General features: G+C 39.4%; 1 long non-coding RNA gene across 1 annotated transcript in view; it reads right to left on the minus strand.

Moving 5' to 3' along the window:
* Positions 1-1851: 1851 nt before the first annotated feature.
* Positions 1852-22674, minus strand: part of LOC132346142 (uncharacterized) — a 129661-nt gene continuing 108838 nt past the window's right edge. Inside the window, exon 5 of the long non-coding RNA XR_009495883.1 lies at positions 1852-3006. This is a non-coding gene — a long non-coding RNA (uncharacterized lncRNA). The remainder of the gene's footprint in view (positions 3007-22674) is intronic.

Here is a 22674-nt window from a genome sequence, read left to right on the forward strand (position 1 = left end):
CACAGCAACAATTTTCACAGTTATATTTCACTATATCATATAATGTTTAAAATTAAGATATATTGTTATAATAACAAACTCCACTAGCATTTACCCACTGACTCTTAGATCTAGAAGGAGCCGATGTGGGTGAGATACTAAAAAGGAGCCTACAGCCTACAGTGGGTGGGGCATCAGTCAGTATCTTTTAAAGAAAGAGTTGAAATCATTGGTTAATTTAGTGAGTCAGCTTTGAACATGTCAATGAAAAGAGTTTCTACTGCTTTGAGAGTTTATAGAGCTGTTCCAGGGCATCCAAGGCTTTCCAGAGCTTTTCATGCATTATAGAGGTGGGATGAACCTCTCAAAGGTTATACTCCCTACTTTGCTACTGGGATACAGAGATTCAGAATTCTGCTATTACATGCTCAGTGTTACAGAATTATGGCAGTCCCCACCTCACCCCTCTGTTCTTTCTAGTGCTGAGTCCTTCCTCTGTGCAATTCGTTTCTGTGATCATATCCTCACCACTTGCCCCAGCCTCTTCATCATCTTCTGTAGGGAGTTCATTGTGTTCAGGACCCTCTAAGATATGCTGTAGAGATTTTATTCCTTTGCTGTATTCCTCAGTATCAAGCCTGCATTCAAAATACCATCACTGTTAATTTTCCATTTTATTTTTATTGAAGCAGCTAAGTTGCATTGATGAGTTTCTTTCACAAGATCATTAAAATTCATTGTTTATCAGGGAATTCTGACCTTTAAGTGTTAAGAAAATGACTTGGACTCAATGTCTGTGCCCCCCCACCCCCGCCAAAATTCATTGTTTAAGCTCTAATACCCAGTGTATTGGGAGGTGGGGCTTTGGGGAGACAAACAGGTTTAGATGAGGTCATGGAGGTTTAAAACTCAACACTCAAAAAACTAAGATCATGGCATCCAGTCCCATCACTTCAGGGCAAATAGATGGGAAAAAAAATGGAAACAGTGGCAGATTTTATTTTCTTGAGCTCCCAAATCACTACAGACAGTGCCTTCGGTCTTGTAAGAAACTTGCTCCTTGTAAGAAGAGCTATGACAAACTTAGACAGCATTTTAAAAACCAGAGACGTCACTTTGCTGACAAAGGTCTGTCTAGTCAAAGCTATGATTTTTCCAGTAGTCATGTATGGATGACTACTTCCCTGGTGGCTCAGATGATAAAGCGTCTGCTTGCAATGCGGGAGACCCGGGTTCAATCCCTGGGTGGGGAAGATCTCCTGGAGAAGGAAATGGCAACCCACTCCAGTACTCTTGCCTGGAGAATCCCATGGATGGAGGAGCCTGGTAGGCTACAGTCCACGGGGTCGCAAAGAGTTGGGCACGACTGAGCGACTTCACTTTCACTTTCACTTTCATGTATGGATATGAGAGTTGGACCATAAAGTCTGAGTGTTGAAGAATTTATGCTTTCAAATTGTGGTTTTGGAGAAGACTCTTGAGAGTCCCTCAGACAGCAAGGAGATCAAACCAGTTAATCCTAAAGGAAATCAACCCTGAATATTCATTGGAAGGACTGATGCCGAAGCTGAAACTCCAATACCTTGGCCACATGGTGCGAACAGCTGTCTCATTGGAAAAGACCCTGATGCTGAGAAAGACTGAGGGCAGGAGGAGAAGGGGACAACAGAGCATGAGATGGTTGGATGGCATCACCAGCTTGATGAACATGAGTTTGAGCAAACTCTGGGAGATGGTGAAGGACAGAGAAGCCTGGCGTGCTGCAGTCCACGGGGTCACAAAGAGTCAGACACGAGTTAGCAACTGAACGACAACATCCACGACAATGAAGGTGGAGCCCTGTGATCAGACTAGTAGCCTCCTAGGAAGAGGAGGAGACCAGAGACTCCTCTCTCTTTCTGCCATGTGAGGACACAGCAAGTAGGTGGCCTTCTGCACACCAGGAACAGAGCCCTCACCAAAACTCAACCCTGCAGGCACCCTCTTCTCAGACTTCCTACTCTCCAGAACTATGAGAAATGAATTTCTATTGTTTAAGACACATAATCTAAATGATATTTTGTTAAAGCAGCCCTACCCAGCTAAGAAAACACTAAAACAGTCTCAAAGTCATTCAAATTAGCCTCAAAATAGTGTCCCTTAGCAGTCATGGGAAGAAATAGGAGGGCCAGAAGGGGCTGACCTAAGCCATTGCCTGAGGGGACAGTGGCATCTCCCACACAGGGGGAACTTCTGTGAGACAATATCACATATTGTGAGGTAACATAAATAGGGTTAAAGCAGCTAACTGTTTTTAGAGAACCGGAAGAACTTGAGATCCAATAGTTTTCAAAATATGAGGTGACCCATTCCCTCATTTCCAAAGCTACACACCGTCTGTTCCTCCTTGTTTGCTTTTTATAATCATGCTTTCTTTCTCACTTGTCTTCATATTTCCATTCCTCCTTTTGGAGGTTTTCACTTACAGATTTACAGACTGTGCCTTGCACTCTCTCAGTGAAGAGGTGTTACTAAACAGTATATAATAAACACAGAAAAGCCTTAGAAGGAAAATGTGTTTTGATATTAGATGGTAAAGTAATTGCTTATATAAAGGCACATTGATTCAGAGTTGGATGAAAGATCTCAGTGGGAGAAGCAGGTTAAAATCTATGTATATTATGATCGTATTTTTACAAGTAGAGAAGTGTAAATATAAATATGTATGCATATACATACACACACATATATATGTGTATATATATACCTACACATTGTATTGAATAAGTGAATGCTAAGAAAGAAAATCTGGAAGAATAAACGCCAAAATGTAAATGTTAATCCCCAAGAAAAAAGGAACTCAGATGAATATATGTTACAAGTATATCAAAACATATCTTAACCCACTACAGAGCTTAATGTCAGTCTGGTTTCTCTTGTACGCCTTCCAAGGAAATCTACTCACTGAAATACCAAAGCACCATTCATCTCCTGTGTGTAGTCTTGAGGGCATCAGAATCAGTCTTCAGAGTCTGCGTGTTCATAGGTCTGTATAATGGGGCGATACAAAGGTATTAGGGGAAATCATTAGTCAGAATGGAAGTTCACAAAATGTGAAAGATCACATTTTAAAGTCAGAACCAAAAAATATATGTATGTATGTGTGTGTATATATATATATATATATATATATATCAGATAAGATCAGTCGCTCAGTCGTGTCCGACTCTTTGCGACCCCATGAATTGCAGCATGCCAGGCCTCCCTGTCCATCACTAACTCCCGGAGTTCACTCAGACTCACGTCCATCGAGTCAGTGATGCCATCCAGCCATCTCATCCTCTGTCATCCCCTTCTCCTCTTGCCCCCAATCCCTCCCAGCATCAGAATCTTTTCCAATGAGTCAACTCTTTGCATGAGGTGGCCAAAGTACTGGAGTTTCAGCTTTAGCATCATTCCTTCCAAAGAAATCCCAGGGTTGATCTTCAGAATGGACTGGTTGGACCTCCTTGCAGTCCAAGGGACTCTCAAGAGTCTTCTCCAACACCACAGTTCAAAAGCATCAATTCTTCGGCACTCAGCCTTCTTCACAGTCCAACTCTCACATCCATACATGACCACTGGAAAAACCATAGCCTTGACTAGACGAACATTTGTTGGCAAAGTAATGTCTCTGCTTTTGAATATGCTATCTAGGTTGGTCATAACTTTCCTTCCAAGGAATAAGCATCTTTTAATTTCATGGCTGCAGTCACCATCTGCAGTGATTTTGGAGCCCAGAAAAATAAAGTCTGACACTGTTTCCACTGTTTCCCCATCTATTTCCCATGAAGTGGTGGGACTGGATGCCATGATCTTCATTTTCTGAATGTTGAGCTTTAAGCCAACTTTTTCACTCTCCACTTTCACTTTCGTCAAGTACAACGACCAATAAGACAGTATTTCTTCATCCTAATCATGTGTCAGTCAACTAGAGGCTAACAGAGGGCACTTGCACAAGGTATCAATCTGCCTGGAGCAAATGCTACTCAAACACAAAAATCTTCTTTGTCAGCACACTGTCAAATTTAGAGAGTAAGGAATTATTAATACAGGGAAAATTTGAGGGTCTTTTATTGATTTATAAAATTTTTCTCAGAAGTGGGCCTAAAGCAAAGCACGGAAAAGAAGTTCAAGGCGCTATGAAAGTGTAAACTGAAGTTAAACTGGAACACCACTGTCTCTGTTGGTCCTGGTCCACTGAGCCTATATTGAAAGAATTCCTCCTACTTACCGACTTAGGAAGAGTAAACACGGTGTTGCAGGAGAGATGAGAAGAGATAAAAAGAAGGACAGTGTGATACAAGTCTGACTTACAGATGGAGTAGTGTTGATTAGAAGGCAAAGTATTGATATCCTGGTTTTCTTGGTTTTCTTTACCTGTGCTCTCCCTTCAAATAAGGAGAAGGGTGGAAATTCATCTGATTTAATAACAAGTAATCTCGAATAAGATCACAATCAAGTTGCCAACCATTCATTCATCCAACAAATATTTATTGAGGCACTGCCAGGTGCCCAGAGACGTGCTGAGGATGTAATAGACTCTGAGATGTAGTCTTTGCCCTCAGGAATTTAAGTTCAGGAAGAACTAGTTAAAAGTAGCATTTCCGTAGAAATCACTTTTCTATTTTTTTTCTTTCGGTTTTGTTGAGACGCAATTGACATACTGCACTGTTAAGTTTAAGGTATACAGCAGAACAAATTAACTCATGTATATTGCAAAATGATTACCACAATAAGTTTAGTTACCATCTCTCACTTCATATAGTTAGAAAAAGGAAAAAAATACTCCTTGTGATGAGAACGTGGGGATCTATTCTCTTAGCAACTTTCATATATACCATGTAGCAGTGTTAACTATAGTCATGGACTGTACATTATATCTGCAGTACTTAATTATCTTATAGCTAGAAGTTTATACTTTTTACCTATTTCAATAACCATTACTGAAACATTTTTAAGTTTCTATAATATGCTAGGTTCTATGTTTAGGAATACAGAAATAAATAATAGTATCTGATTTCTGTCCTGCAGGATATAAGAATCCAGTACCGATTCAGATATATTAACAATCAAACAAGCAAGCAAATAAGACATAAACCTCCAGATTTCATGACATTATAGACTCCATCCTCATCCTTCAACTAGAAACATGCTGAAATACTGAATAAAATAAATCAAAGGTTTTTTAAAAAATGAATTCTAAAGAAAGGAAATTCTCTGATTTCTAATAATTATAGAACTAAAGGATCTTTTAAAATATAAACAAAAAGTTTATAATAACTAATCACATATTTGCTTAAAGCCAATGCCAAAGGAATTAATAGGATTTTAAAATTTTATTTCATTTTTGATATTTCAGTGAATAAAATCTAAACTCTATAAGTAGAGGGTTATAAATGGGTTCTTTATATGGATAGTTTATATTCATCTAAGCTATTTTTTATCCCCCCAAAATTGCAAACAGCTCTATTTTTCTAATATAGAACACATATCTACATTTCAAATCAAGAAGATGCAGAAAAATGCAAAGAAAATTAAAGAAACCTTTTTAAATTCTAGCACTTAGGGATAACTACTTTTAACTTTCTGGTATATAAACATCCATATTTTTTTATTTGCACTCACTCATTAAAACACAATATGAGCAGATATATTTATTTGTACTATTCTTAATTTATAAAAATTTAGTTTCATATAGACCACTGCTTATTAAAATTAGAAATCAAGGAAACCTGTGACAATGAGAGCAACAAGACCCAGATGTTTGAAAATCTGATCATCACCCTGCAGGAGCTGGCACATACCAAGGAGAGGTCAAGAGAGGCCCCTGTCAAACCCAGCAACCCTTTTGAGCTACAGTGAGGTACTAGGCCCTAGCTTTAAGTGAACCCTAGACTTTATTTTTTGAGGCTCCAAAACCACTGCAGATGGTGACTGCAGCCATGAAATTAAAAGACACTTACTCCTTGGAAGGAAAGTTATGACCAACCTAGATAGCATATTCAAAAGCAGAGACATTACTTTGCCAAAAAAGGTCCATCTAGTCAAGGCTATGGGTTTTCCAGTGGTCATGTATGGATGTGAGATTTGGACTATAAAGAAATCTGAGCACCGAAATATTGATGTTTTTGAACTGTGGTGTTGGAGAAGACTCTTGAGAGTCCCTTGGACTGCAAGGAGATCCAACCAGTCCATTCTGAAGGAGATCAGCCCTCGGATTTCTTTGGAAGGAATGATGCTAAAGCTGAAACTCCAGTACTTTGGCCACCTCATGCGAAGAGTTGACTCATTGGAAAAGACTCTGATGCTGGGAGGGATTGGGGGTAGGAAGAGAAGGGGACAACAGAGGATGAGATGGCTGGATGGCATCACTGACTCGATGGACATGAGTCTGAGTGAACTCCGGGAGTTCGTGATGGACAGGGAGGCCTGGCGTGCTGCAATTCACGGGGTTGCAAAGAGTCGGACATGACTGAGCGACTGAACTGAACTGAACTGAACCTATATGCAGAGTCCAGCAGTGGGAAAAATGGGGAGGAGGATGCTTCTAATCACATAAACTAATCCACAAAGCAGCTTTCTTTTGGGGTGGAGGATGGAGGGTCTTGAATATTGGTATAGTGGAGGGAGATGGCCTGACTTCCATCCATCCCGCAACTAATCCCCTGCTGCCTAAGGGTCTACCCTCTGCGTGCGCCCCTTTCCTTGATGCCTTTATTCTCTTTGTGAAAGTGATATAATTCATTGTTAAATATTAAAACAATAAAGACCAATGCAAAATGTACAAATTACCTGAAACCCTCCAACCCTTAAATAACCACTGTCAACCCTTTGATGAATGTCCTTCTCAGTGTCCCTTACCTATGTACCCAGATAGATATATGTATAGATAAGAGTGAGAAAATATAAGTGTTGTTCTAAAGTCTGTATTTTTTCAGCAAATAATATATGTTGTAAGCTTCCTTCTATATCAGTAAATAAACAGCAGCAGCTAAAAAATATAAAATAAAATTAGAAATCAAGCATATGCTTTTTGAATTTTAAAATTGCCATTATTCACCAGTTTTGGGGAAAATCATAATGCAAAGCTTATAGAATATATTAAACAGAACAACACAAATAACCAAGCTCATATGATAACTTTATATCCAAATTCATAGGACACAGCTAAAGCTGTACATGGAGGGAAGTACTAGTTTTATATAATGTATATATAAAGGAAAGAACTGATCAGAAGGAAACAATGGATGTAACAAACACTCTTAGAAATAAAAAAGAAAGAATATCATATAGAGAAGTCATTTTAAATGCAAAGATTTACCAAATATTAAGAAATGCTGCTACTGCTGCTGCTAAGTCGCTTCAGTCGTGTCCAACTCTGTGCAATCCCATAGACGGCAGCCCACCAGGCTCCCCTGTCCCTGGGATTCTCCAGACAAGAACACTGGAGTGGAGTGCCATTGCCTTCTCCGAAGAAATGCTACTCCCTGTATAAAGCAAAACTTTTTGGAGAATAGAAAGGTCAAGCTCTTTAGCTCATTTCATGTAGAATAAAACAATTTTGATAAAAAATAGACAAAGATAATGAAAGACAGGAATATTATAGGTCAACACTTTTCATGAAAAGAGAAGCAAAAAGTCAAACTAAAATATTAGAAAATCACCACCTCACAGTCCTTAGAACAGCAACTATACAAAATTGCAAGTGTTGGCAAGAATGTGTAGAGACTGGAACCCTTGTGCACTGGTGGTGTGAATGTAAAATGGTGCAGTACATATCAGAAATGGTATGGTTTTGATCCAGCAATTCGACTTCCGGGTATGTATCCAAAGAATTAAAAACAGGATATCAAAGAGATGGTTCAATACCATACTCAGAGCAGTATTATTCACAAAAGCCAAGATGTAGAAAGCAATCTAAGTCTTCATTGATTGAGGAACAGGTAAACAAAATGTACTATATACATATATATATATATACACACACAAAAAAAGAAGTATTAGCAGTCTTAGAAAGGAAGGAAATTCTGACATGTGCTTTAAAATACAAGGGTCCAAGTGAAATGAGTCAGTCTGTTACAGAAAGACAAGTACTGCATGATTCTACTTATATGAGGAACCTGGAGCAGTCACATTTATAAAGAGAGTAGAATGGTGGTTACCGGGGCTGAAGGGAGGGAGGGATGGCGAATTGTGGTTTAGTAGATACAGAATTTCCATCCTGCAAGATGAAAGACTTCCAAAGACTGGTTGCACCACAATGTAAATGTACTTAAGAGAGCTGAAGTGTACACTTAAAAATGGTTCAGATGGCAACTTTTATATTATATAAATTCTACCTCAGTTTTTAAAATTAGCATACCAAATTTAACAGTGTGGGCTCAGCCCCACCCAACTCTGTGAATTCATGGACTGTAGCCCACTAGGGTGCTCCGTCCATGGGATTTCCCAGGCAAGAATACTGGAGTGGGTTGCCATTTCCTCCTGCAGGGGATCTTCCAAACCCAGGGGTCAAACTACCATCTCCTGTGTCTCCTGCATTGGCATGTAGATTCTTTACCACTGTGCCACCTGGCAAGTCCCTTAAATGGTATGTGACAACCTAGAGGGGTGGGAGTCATCTATGGATGTGACAGTTGGACCATAAAGAAGGCTGAGCACCGAGGAATTGATGCTTTTGAACTGTGGTGTTGGAGAAGACTCTTGAGAGTCCCTTGGACTGCAAGGAAATCCAACCAGTCCATTCTAAAGGAGATCAGCCCTGGGTGTTCTTTGGAAGGACTGATGTTGAAACTGAAACTTCAGCACTTTGGCCACCTGATGCTAAGAGCTGACTCATTTGAAAAGACCCTGATGCTGGGAAAGATTGAAGCTGGGAGGAGAAGGTGACAACAGAGGATGAGGTGGTTGGATGGCATCACTGACTCGATGGACATGAGTTTGGGTGAACTCCAGGAGTTGGTGATGGACAGAGAGGCCTGGCATGCTGAAGTCCATGGGGTCACAAAGAGTCGGACACAACTGAGTGACTAAACTGACTGAGAGGAGTGGGATGGGATGGGAGGAGGGAGGAAGGTTCAAGAAGGAGGGGGCATATGAATAGATATGGCTGATTTATGTTGATGTATGGCAGAAAACAACACAGTATGGCAAATCAACTATCTCCAAATAAAAATAAATTAATTAATTAATGGAAAAAGATTAAGAGCAGCAGAAATGATAAATATCTGGGTAAATATCAAGGATTATTTTTTCTCCTCTCAAGTTCATTATAATATCTTTGATTGCTGAAAAGCAAAAATTATAACACTGGAGTTGTCAATGCATGTAGATGTAATATTAATACATGTGCAAACTGTAATGTGAAGACCCAGGGGAGAGTAAAGGAACCTATTTAGTTCTAGGAGTTCTATCTACACTGTGTTTGAAGTGATAAAATATTTAAAACTTATATGAGAAAAACTTCAATTATAAATTTAAACATGAACAAAAGGAAAATTTAGATATGTACTATAATCTCAAACAAATGCTTAAAAGATGCAAAAGAGATTAGTTAATGTGAAATATTAAAATAATTTTAATAATCCAAAAGAAAGCAGGAGAAGGAAAACCTATGAGCAAGAGGACAAACTGTAAATTTCAATCTCATCAATACCAATATTTTTATTAAGTTTAAATGATTAATGGATTTAACATATCAAATGAAGGACAGAAACTGCCATATTCAGTTTTTAAAAGACCCAAATATATGCTGTCTAAAAGATACATATTTTAAGTATTAGCACATAAACGGGCTAAACATTTTAATGGGAAAAGAGTAGTTATATTAATATTAAAGTTAACTTCAGAGCATGAATATTACTAGAGATAAAGAAATACATTAAATAATGGCCAAAAAGTTCTGCAACAAGAAAACAGCAAACGTAAATGAGTATTGACCTAACAGACACCAAAACACACTGACAAAAAAGAAAAGAGAAAAGAAAAAGGACATTTTAAAATCTACAAATTTGAAGACTTCAGCACTCAAAGGAGTTATTTTGATAGAACAGAGACAGAAAATTAGTAAAGGTATAGAAGCCATGAACAAACAGCTTGCTCTAATAAACACTTATAGATAATTCATCCTACAATAGCAGAATACACATTCCTTTTGGGTGAACGTGGCATGGTCACTAAGACAGCTCATACTCTGGGTTATAAAATAAACCTTACATTTAAAAGGATAGAAAACACATAAAATATGTTTGCTGTCAATAATTGAATTAAACTTGAAATCAGTTACAGAAAGATAGCTTCCCAAATTTGGAAATCAAATAGCACACTTCTAAATAATAGTAATTCATGGGGCAGAGTGGAAGCTATAAGTGAAATTAGAAAATATTGGGGATTGAATGAAAATATCAATTGTTTTTGTTCAGTCACTAAGTCGTATGTGACAGTCTGTGACCCCATGGACTGCAGCACCCAGGCTCCTCTGTTCTCCACTGTCTCCCAGAGTTTGCTCAAATTCATGTCCATTGAGTTGGTGGTGCTGTCTAATTACCATATCCTCTGCCACCCTTTTCTCCTTTTGCCCTCAATCTTTTCAAGCATCAGCTTCTTTTCCAGTGAGTTGACTCTTGGCATCAGGTGGCCAAAGTACTGGAGCTTCAGCATCAGTTCTTTCAATGAATATTCAGGGTTGATTTCCTTTAAGATCAATGGTTTGATCTCCTTGCAGTCCAAGGGACTCTCAAGAGTTTTCTCCAGTACCACAAGTTGAGAGCATCAATTCTATAGTGCTCGGCCTTCTTTATGGTCCAACTCCCACATCCATACACAGATATGGAAAAAAATGGTAACTTTGACTATATGGACCTTTGTCAGCAAAGCAATGTCTCTGCTTTTTAATACATTGTCTAGCATATTACAAATGTATGAGAAGCCTCTCTTCCAAGGAGCAAGCATCTTTTAATTTCATGGCTGCAGTCACCATCTGCAATGATTTTGGAGCCCAAGAATGTAAACTCTGCCACTGTTTCGCATTTTTGCCCATCTATTTGCCATGAAGTAATGGGACCAGAAAGATGATGCTATGAAAGTGCTGCACTCAATATGCCAGCAAATTTGGAAAACTCGGCAGTGGCCACAGGACTGGAAAACGTCAGTTTTAATTCCAATCCCAAAGAAAGGCAATGCCAAAGAATGCTCAAACTACTGCATAACTGCACTCATCTCACACGCTAGTCAAGTAATGCTCAAAATTCTCCAAGCCAGGCTTCACCAATACGTGAACCGTGAACTTCCAGATGTTCAAGCTGGTTTTAGAAAAGGCAGAGGAACCAAAGATCAAATTGCCAAGATCTGGTGGGTCATGGAAAAAGCAAGAGAGTTCCAGAAAAACATCTATTTCTGCTTTCTTGACTATGCCAAAGCCTTTGACTCTGTGGATCACAATAAACTGTGGAAAATTCTGAAAGAGATGGGAATACCAGGCCGCCTGACCTGCCTCTTGAGAAACCTATCTGCAGGTCAGGAAGCAACAGTTAGAACTGGACATGGAACAACAGACTGGTTCCAAATAGGAAAAGGAGTACATCAAGGCTGTATATTGTCACCCTGCTTATTTAACTTATATGCAGAGTACATCATGAGAAACACTGGACTGGAAGAAGCACAAGCTGGAATCAAGGTTGCCTGGAGAAATATCAATAACCTCAGATATGCAGATGACACCATCCTTATGGCAGAAAGTGAAGAGGAACTCAAAAGCCTCTTGATGAAAGTGAAAGTGGAGAGTGAAAAAGTTGGCTTAAAGCTCAACATTCAGAAAACTAAGATCATGACATCTGGTCCCATCACTTCATGGGAAATAGACGGGGAAACAGTGGAAACAGTGTCACACTTAATTTTTTGGGCTCCAAAATCACTGCAGATGGTGACTGCAGCCATGAAATTAAAAGACACTTACGCCTTGCAAGGAAAGTTATGACCAACCTAGATAGCATATTCAAAAGCAGAGACATTATTTTGCCAATAAAGGTCCATCTAGTCAAGGCTATGGTTTTTCCAGTGGTCATGTATGGATGTGAGAGTTGGACTGTGAAGAAAGCTGAGCACCAAAGAATTGATGCTTTTGAACTGTGGTGTTGGAGAAGACTCTTGAGAGTCCCTTAGACTGCAAGGAGATCCAACCAGTCTATTCTAAAGGAGATAGGTCCTGGGTGGTCTTTGGAAGGAATGATGCTAAAGCTGAAACTCCAGTACTTTGGCCACCTCATGCAAAGAGTTGACTCATTGGAAAAGACCCTGATGCTGGGAGGGATTGGGGGCAGGAGGAGAAGGGGACGACAGAGGATGAGATGGCTGGATGGCATCACCGACTCAATGGACATGAGTCTGAGTGAACTCTGGGAGTTCGTGATGAACAGGGAGGCCTGGTGTGCTGTGATTCATGAGGTCACAAAGAGTTGGACATGACTAAGTGACTGAACTGAACTGAACTGAACTGAATGGGACCAGATGCCATGATCTTAGTTTTTTGAATGTTCAGTTTTTTTTTTTTTTAATTTTATTTTATTTTTAAACTTTACAATATTCTATTAGTTTTGCCAAATATCGAAATGAATCCGCCACAGGTAGACATGTGTTTAAACCAGCCTTTTCACTCTCCTCTTTCACCCTCATGAAGAAGCTCTTTAGTTCCTCTTCACTTTCTGACATTAGAGTGGTATCATCTGCACCTCTGAGGTAGTTAACACTTCTCCCTGCATTCTTGATTCCAGCTTATGGCTCATCCAGCCTGGCATTTCCCATGATGTACTTTGCATATTAGGTAAATAAGGAGGGAGATAATATGCAGCCTTGTTGTACTCCTTTCCCAAGTTTGAACCATTCAGTTGTTCCTTGTCCAGTTCTAACTGTTGCTTCCTGACCTGCATACAGATTTCTCAGGAGACAGTTAGGTGATCTGGTTATTACCATCTCTTTAAGAATTTTGCACAGTTTGTTGTGACCCACACAGTCAAAGGTTTTAGCCTAATCAATAAAAAGAGAAACAGATATTTTTCTGGAATTTCCTTGCTTTCTCTAAGATCCAAAGGATGTTAGCAATTTGATCTCTGGTTCCTCTGCTGCTGCTTCTAAGTCGCTTCAGTCGTGTCCGACTCTGTGCGACCCCATAGAGGGCAGCCCACCAGGCTCCCCCGTCCCTGGGATTCTCCAGGCAAGAACACTGGAGTGGGTTCCCATTTCCTTCTCCAGTGCGTGAAAGTGAAAAGTGAAAGTGAAGGCGCTCAGTCATGTCCGACCCTTAGCGACCTCATGGACTGTAGCCCACCAGGCTCCTCCATCCATGGGATTTTCCAGGCACGAGTACTGGAGTGGGGCGACATTGCCTTCTCTCTCTCATTCCTCTACCTTTCTCTAAAGTACCTTGTGCATCTGGAAGTTCTCAGCTCACGTACCGATGAATCCTAGATTCAAAGATTTTGAGCATAACCTTGCTAGCTTCTCAGGTGCTAGTGGTAAAGAACCCACCTGCCAGTGTAGGAGACATAAAAGATGAGGGTTCAGTCCATGAGTGGGGAAGACCTCCTGGAGAAGGAAATGGAAACCCACTCCAGTATTCTTGCCTGGAGAATCCTATTCAAGGATAGCCTGGTAGAGCAGCCTGGCAGGCTATAGTCCAGAGGGTTGCAAAGAGTCAGATACGACTGAAGCAACTTAGCACTTCTAAGCACTTGCTAGGAAGTGAAATGAGAGCAATTTTATGGTAGTTTGAACATTATTTGGCATTGCCCTTTCTTTGGGGTTGGAATGAAAACTGACATCTTCCAGTCCTATGGCCACTGTTGAGTTTTCCAAATTTGCTGACATATTGAATGCAGCTCTTTAACAGCATCATGTTTCAGGATTTGAAATAGCTCAGCTGGAATTCCATCACCTCCACTAGCTTTGTGCACAGTAATGCTTCTTAAGGCCCATTCACACTCCAGAATGTTTGGCTCTAGGTGACTGACCACATCATCCTTGTTATCCTGGTCATTAAGACCTTCTCTGTATAGTTCTTCTGTATATTCTTGCAACCTTTTCTTAATCTATTCTGCTTCTGTTACATCCTTACCTTTTCTATCATTTATCATGCCCATCCTTGCATGTAATGTTCCCTAGATACCTCCAATTTTCTTGAAGAGCTCTCTAGTCCTTTCCATTCTATTGCTTACCTCTATTTCTTTGCATTGTTCATTTAAGAAGACCTTCTTATCTCTCCTTGCTGTTTTCTGGAACTCTGCACTCAGTTGGGTATATCTTTCCCTATCTCCTTTGACTTTCACCTCTCTTCTTTTCTCAGCTATTTGTAAAGCCTCCTCAAACAACCACTTTGCCTTCTTGCATTTCTTTTTCTTTGGGATGGTTTTGGTCACTGCCTCCTGTACAATGTTACAAGCCTCCATCCACAGTTCTTCAGGCACTAATTCCTTGAATCTATTTGTCATTAGGGATCATAAGGGATTTAATTTTGATCATACTTGAATGTTTAATCATAAGGGATTTAATTTTGGTCACACTTAAATGGTCTGGTAGTTTTTGCTACTTTCTTTAATTTAAAACTGAATTTTGCAATATGGAGCTGATGATCTGAATTGCAGTCAGCTCCAGGTCTTATTTTTACTGACTGTACAGAACTTCTCCATCTTTGGCTGCAAAGAATATAATCAATCTGACTTCAGTATTGACCACCTAGTGATGTCCATGTGTAGAGCCATCTCTTGGGCTGTTGGAAAAGAATGTTTGCTATGACCAGCATTTTCTCTTGACAAAGCTCTGTTAGTCTTTCCCTGCTTAATTTTGTATGCCAAGGCTAAACTTGCCTGTTATTCTTGGTATCACTTGACTTTCTACTTTTGCATTCCAATCCCCTAAAATGAAGAGTATGTCTTTTTTTCATGTTAGCTCTAGAAGGCTTCCCTGGTGACTCAGATGGTAAAGAATCTGCCTGCAATGAAGGAAACCCAGGTTCAACTCAGGGTAAGGAAGATCCCCTGGAGAAGAAATTGGCAACCCACTCCAGTAATCTTGACTGGAGAATCCCATGGACAGAGGAGCCTGATGGGCTACAGGCCACAGGTCAGAAAGAGTTGGACACAATGGAGTGACTAACACTTTTCACTTTTTCCTCACTAGAAGATATTGTACATCTTCATAGAATATTAATGCAAAATATCAAAACATGTAGGATGTAGATAAAGCAGTGTTTAAATAGATGTGGCACTGAATACTTACATTAGAAAAAAATATCTGAAATCAATGACCAAAATTCTGTATTAAGAAACTAGAAAAAGAGATTTTCCTGCTGGTCCAGTGGTTAAGAATCTGCCTTGCAATGCAGGGGCCATGGGTTCAATCTCTGGTCAGGGAACAAAGATCCCACATGCAGCAACTAGGAACCAATGCAGCCAAATCAATCAATAAAAAAAAATTTTTTTTAAAGAAACTAGAAAAAGAAAAGCTAATTATTAATAAATACAAATCAAGCAGGATGAAAGACATAATATAGATCCGAGGGGCAATCAATAATAAAGTTCAGACAGAGCAAGAGAGAACATCAATGGGAAGAATAGTTAGAAATCAATAACCAAAACATATACATTTCTATTCTGGCTATAACGGACTAGCTTGTACTACACTAATCATCCCACAAAAAGGAACAATATAAATAAGCACAATACACATAAAATGTTTTTGCAACGAAGATGAATTATCAGAGAACTATCAGATTACCCAGAACCTGAGAGCTCAGGATGCTGGAGAAAAGGGAGTGAAATTCACATTATCCCAACATTCTGCGCCACTTTCCTCTCAGCTCATCTAACAATCTCAATGGGCTGCAGGACTTGCAACCTGAGAAACAGGGGATGGAACTTGGTAGATCACTTACTTTGCTTTACTGTACAAGAGTGGGGAAATTCTGAGAGCGGGGATAAACATTTTTCTCAAACAGCAGTTGCTGCTGCTGCTGCTAAGTCGCTTCAGTCATGTCTGACTCTGTGCAACTCCATAGCAGTAAGCCCTAGTTTTCAAGGTGGGATCTAGGTTAGTGGTATGTTCTTTTATTGACTTTTTGCTCCTTTCCTATCTCACTTTCTCTACTTCTTTCTTGAAATTTCAAGAATTACCACTGAAAAATACCACCTGAGACCACGTAGTTTTCTCAGTGTTTGATTTTCAGGGACCCTAAAATATCAATAACTCTGTTAGTAGCAAACAGTTAAAATATAAATTTTGAACAATGTAATCAAAACGTAACCTAATAGAAATACATAGAAACCACAAAGACAGAGAGTACTATTTAAAAATGCATTTTTAAATTTCTAAACTTAGCACAATTTTTGTATCTGTTGCTGATTCTAACTTCATTTCATTCTGATTAGAGAACACAGGCTTTAAATCCTTTAAAGCATTCTGTGTTTCACTTTACAGCCTAGCATGTGGTCAATTTTGGTAAATGTTCCATGTGTATCTGAAAGGAATTCACATTCTATATTTTGCAATGTGGTGTCCTGGATGGAATCCTGAAACAGCTAAAGTACATTAGGTAAAAATTAAGGGAATCTGAATAAAGCATGTGATGCCATCCAACCATCTCATCCTCTGTCATTCCCTTCTCAACCTGCCTTCGATCTTTCCCAGCATCAGGATCTTTTCTAATGAGTCAGTTCTTCGCAGCAGGTGGCCAAAGTATTGGAGTTTCAGCTTCAGGATCAGTCCTTCCAATGAATATTCAGAACTGATCTCCTTTAGGATGGACTGGTTAGATCTCCTTGCAGTCCAAGGGACTCTCAAGAGTCTTCTCCAACACCACAGTTCAAAAGCATCAATTCTTCAATGCTCAGCTTTCTTTATAGTCCAACTCTCATTTGCATACATGACTACTGGAAAAACCATAGCTTTGACTAGATGGACCTTTGTTGGCAAAGTAATGTCTCTGCTTTTTAATATGCTGTCTAGGTAGATCATAGCTTTTCTTCCAAGGAATAAGCATCTTTGAATTTCATGGCTGCAGTCAGCATCTGCAGTGATTTTGGAGCCCCAGAAAATAAAGTCAGCCACTGTTTCCCCATCTATTTGCCATGAAGTGATGAGACCAGATGGCATGATCTTTGTTTTCTGAGTGTTGATTTTAAGCCAACTTTTTCACTCTTCTCTTTAACTTTCAACAAGAGGCTCTTTAATTCTTCTTCGCTTTCTGCCATAAGGGTGGTGTCATCTCTGTATCCGAGGTTATTGATATTTCTACTGGAAATCTTGATTCCAGCTTGTGCTTCATCCAGCTTGGTGTTTTGCGTGGTACTCTGCGTGTAAGTTAAATAAGCAGGATGATAATATAAGGCCTTGACGTACTCCTTTCCTGATTTGGAACCAGTATGTTGTTCTATGTCCAGTTCTAACTGTTGCTTCTTGACCTGCCTGCAGATTTCTCAGGAGGCAGATAAGGCGGTCTGGTATTCCCATCTCTTTAACAATTTTCCACAGTTTGTTGTGATCCACACTGTCAAAGGTTTTGGCATAATCAATAAAGCAGAAATATATGTTTTTCTGGAATTTCCTTGCTTTCTCTAAGATCCAAAGGATGTTGGCAATTTGATTTCTGGTTTCTCTGCCTTTTCTAAATCCAGCTTGAACATCTGGAAGTTCACGGTTCATGTACTATTGAAGCCTGGCTTGGAGAATTTTGAGCATTACTCTGCTAGCGTGTGAGATGAGTACAATTGTGCAGTAGTTTGAGCATTCTTTGGCATTGCCTTTCTTTGGGATTGGAATGAATATTGACCTTTTCCAGTCCTGTGGCCACTGCTGAGCTTTCCAAATTTGCTGGCATATTGAGTGCAGGACCTTCAAAGCATCATCTTTTAGGATTTGAAATAGCTCAACTGGAATTCCATCACCTCCACTAGCTTTGTTCATAGTGATGCTTCATAAGACCCACTTGACTTTGCATTTCAGGATGTCTGGCTCTAGGTGAATGATCACACCATCCTGTTTATCTGGGTCATGAAGATCTTTTTTGTATAGTTCTTCTTGTATTCTTGCCACCTCTTCTTAATATCTTTTGCTTCTGTTAGGTCCATACCATTTCTGTCCTTTATTGTGCCCATTTTTGCATGAAATGTTCCCTTGCTATCTCTAATTTTCTTGAAGAGATCTCTAGTCTTTTCCCATTCTGTTGTTTTCCTCTATTTCTTTGCATTGATCACTGAGGAAGACTTTCTTATCTCTCCTTGCTATTCTTTGGAACTCTGCGTTCAGATGCTTATATCTTTCCTTTTCTCCTTTGCCTTTTGCCTCTCTTCTTTTCTCAGCCATTTGTAAGGCCTCCTCAGATAACCATTTTGCCTTTTTGCATTTCTTTTTCTTGTGGATGATCTTGAACACCGCCTCCTGTATAATGTCATGAACCTCTGTCCATAGTTCTTCAGGCACTCTATCAGATCTAATCCCTTGAGTCTTTTTGTTACTTCCACTGTATAATCATAAGGGATTTTATTTAGGTCATACCTGAATGGTCTAGTGGTTTTCCCTACTTTCTTCAATTTCAGTCTGAATTTGGCAATAAGGAGTTCATGATCTGAGCCACAGTCAGCTCCCCGTCTTGTTTTTGCTAAATGTAAAGAACTTCTCCATCTTTGGATGCAAAGAATATAATCAATCTGATTTTGGTACTGACCATCTGATGATGTTCTTGTGTAGAGTCTTCTCTTGTGTTGTTGGAAGAGGGTGTATGACCAGTGCATTCTCTTGGCAAGACTCTATTAGCCTTTGCCCTGCTTCATTTTGTACTCCAAGTCCAAATTAGACTGTTACTCCAGGTATTTCTTGACGTCTTATTTTTGCATTCTACTCCCCTATGATGAAAAGGACATCTTTTTTGGGTGTTAGTTCTAGAAGGTCTTGTAGGTCTTCATAGAACCGTTCAACTTCAGCTTCTTCAGCATTACTTGTTGGGGAATAGACTTGGATTACTGTGATACTGAATGGTTTGCCTTGATAACAAACAGAGATCATTCGGTCATTTTTGAGATTGCACCCAAGTACTGCATTTCAGACTCTTTTGTTGAGTATGAGGGCTACTCCATTTCTTCTAAGGGATTCTTGCTCACAGTAGTAGATATAATGGTCATCTGAGTTAAATTCACCCATTCCAATACATTTTAATTCACTGATTCCTAAAATCACAGCCCCACCCACCAACAGAAATTGGATTAAAGATTTAGTGAGCATGGCCCCACCCATCAGAACAAGACCCAGTTTCCCCACAGTCAGTCTCTCCCATCAGGAAGCTTCCATAAACCTCTTATCCCTATCCATCAGAGGGCGGACAGAATGAAAACCACAACCACAGAAAATTAATCAAACTGATCACATGGAGCACATCCTTCTCTAAATCAATGAAACTATGAGCCATGCTGTGCAGGGCTACCCAAGATGGACAGGTCATGGTGGATGGTCCTGACAAAATGTGGTCCACTGGAGAAGAGAACGGCAAACTACTTCAGTATTCTTGCCTTGAGAACCCCATGAACAGCATGAAAAGGCAAAAAGGTATGACACTGAAAGATGAATTCCCCAGGTTGGTAGGTGCCCAATATACTACTGGAGAAAAGTGGAGAAATAACTCCAGAAAGAACGAAGAGATGGAACCAAAGCGAAAATGCCCAGTTGTGGAAGTGCTTGTGAGGAAGTAAAGTCTGATGCTATAAAGAGCAGTATTGCATAGGAACCTGGAATGTTAGGTCCATGAGTCAGAGGAATCAGTTCAGTTCAGTCGCTCAGTATGTCCAACTCTTTGCGACCCCATAGACCACAGCACACCAGGCTTCCTAGTCCATCACCAACTCCTGGAGTTTACCCAAACTCATGTCCATTGAGTCAGTGATGCCATCCAATTTCAATATTCATTATTTGAGGCAATCATTGAGATTATGTTAAATTGGCTGAGGGATAAACACAACAACCAAAAGAACAGAACAGAAATCTTAGAAACAGACCCACACAAGCGCAGCCAACTGACTGTTGGCAAAGGTACAAGAGCAACTGAATGGAAGAAAGATAGTCTTTTCAACAAGTGGTGCTGGAGTGATTGGATATCCTCAGGCAACTAATAAACCTCTACCTAAATCTCACATCTTATACAAAAATTAACTGCAAGTTGATCATAAATTTACATGTAAAACTATAAAACTGTCAGAAGAAAACACAAGATAAAATATTTGGGACCTAGGGCTTATTTAAGAGTACTTAAATATGACACCAAATACACAATCTATAAAAGAAAAAAATCAACAAACTGCAGTTCATCAAAATTTACAACTTTTGCTCTGTGAAAGATCCTGTTAATAAGATGAAGGGATTTGCAATGAATTTGAAGATTATGTGCACAAACTACATATGTGACAAAGGACTCATTTCTATAATGTACAAAACTCTTAAAGCTCAATAGTAAAACAAACAATCCAATTAGAAAAGGGATATATCACATCCGGTCACACTTCCCCGATGAGGATACATAAATGGTGAATAAACACAAGAGAAGGTGTTTGCCATCACCAGGGATAACAGTAAATACAAAGAAGGACTGTGACGAGTTATCATCACACATTTATTAAAATAGCTGAAATAAAAGTGGTGACATCACATCCCGGTGACAATGCAGAGAAAATGGATTTCTCACGGCTGGTAGTAGGAACACCAATGATACAGCTACACTGAAAAAGAGTTTGGCAATTTCTTTAAACACAAAAAGGGTTTACATTTACAACTTAGCAAACCCACTTACACTCAACAAACACTCATGCATTGTCTCAAGAGAAATGAAAACTTAAATGTTCACAAAACAACTTTAGGTGGATGCTCAACTGATCCATATCTGGGGAAATCATTTGGCTCCCCCAGATAATATAGCACGCCTATGATGGTAGCTTCTCAATTCCAAATGCGGGTTCTATTAATAGTTTAACTTGACATTGCCTGCCTACATGCTTAATCTCTCAGTCGTGTCTGACTCTGCGACCCTATGAACTGTAGGAGCCTGCGAGGCTCCTGTGTCCAGGAGATTCTCTAGGTAAGAATACTGGAGTGGGCATTCCTTTCTCCAGGGGATACTCACAACCCAGGGATCGAACTTGGGTCTCCCGAATTGCAGGCGATTCTCAACTGGCTGAGCCACCAAGGAAGCCCCGACATCTCATGGCTGAAATCAGACTTTCCATTCTGCAAGATTTGTCACCATGGGCTGAATTCACACAGGTCAGCATGAAAGACTCAGTTCATGAGGATTTAAAAAAAAACCTTGCTTAAAATGAGACAGTGCTTGTAAAACTTTTTCTAAAAAGAAAAGGAGAATAAGAAGGACATATTTGGAGAGACAAAATGGCAACTGTTCTTAGAGAATAATATTCTAAATGTATCTGCATATTGTCTTCTAAAATAATTCCTTAATGGCCACAATGAGTTAGTACTATTAGTCTGAACTTTTGAAGTTTTGTCTGGGGGTAACACCGTCTGAGTACTTCCCCTTTCCTCATTGAAATGGTCAGGAACATAACGGTCTGAGAAGGAATAGAAGATTTAGCAAGGCTGCGGACTATGTCATTTATTCCATGTTCAAAAGGAATAGTAGAAAGGAAGCCAGGAAGATGTCTTTATTCTTCTGTGAGAATTCTATTGTTCATCCTGTTCTAATTAGGAAATCTGAACTTGAAAGGATGAAAAGGAAGCTCAATCAGTAGTATAAAAGTGTATCTTCTCTAGAAATGGTGCTTAACAATTTAAACGGCAGGCTTATCTATCCTGGACTGACTGACCCAATAGTTAAAAGTAATATTCTATAATACTGAAAACAGTCTGCAAAGCTGCATTTCTTGATTCATTTATGTTTCAAATTATAAGGCTGTATGGCAGAGAAAACACCGCTCATCTTTCATGACTGTGAGGTGGTTTAACTGAAATGTTATTGTGAAAACAAATTTCTCAGGTACAGAAAAAAAAAACTATGCTGTGCCATTTCCTCAATTCAAAATGAATTCATTTAGTTCTTAATCACAGAAAAGAAAAAAGCTCTCCAAATTGAACAAAAGGAAATGTAGGGGATTTCCACAAAAGAGAATTTTAAAATAAAATGAGTCAAAGGCTTCAAGAATACGTTCATTCCTCAGAGGCCCACCAGGGAGTTAATGGGAACTGTGGCCACAGCAATCCAGAATTAATATCTTACATTTGGAAAATCAACATGTTTGGGAATCTGAAAAGAGGACAGCTACGTGAAATGAAATCATCTTGGGTCATTATGTGCCTACAACATTCGCCCCACTCAGGCACACTCAGACATATGTTAAAGACATAACTGTCTCTACCTCCATTTGAGACTCTTTTCAATAAATGAAACTCCAACCGCAAAAGCAGTTGACAATGTGAAATTACAAAAAAAGCTGTCAGAAGGCCTGTGTGGGAGATACATTTGCCATAAGCAAAAGGGCTAGGAATCTGAGAAGCTTTTTAAATGGATTCAGAGACCTTTGAAAAAAAAAGGTCTCCTTCTCCAGTAATTGAATTTGACACCAATGTTCTTTGGATGCTAGGGCTGTACAGGGTATTTTCCCATCCACATCTAGGCTAAATTGGAGATGGTGACCT

Source organism: Bos taurus, chromosome 9, assembly GCF_002263795.3.
Source record: "Bos taurus isolate L1 Dominette 01449 registration number 42190680 breed Hereford chromosome 9, ARS-UCD2.0, whole genome shotgun sequence".
NCBI classification, from domain to species: domain Eukaryota; kingdom Metazoa; phylum Chordata; class Mammalia; order Artiodactyla; family Bovidae; genus Bos; species Bos taurus.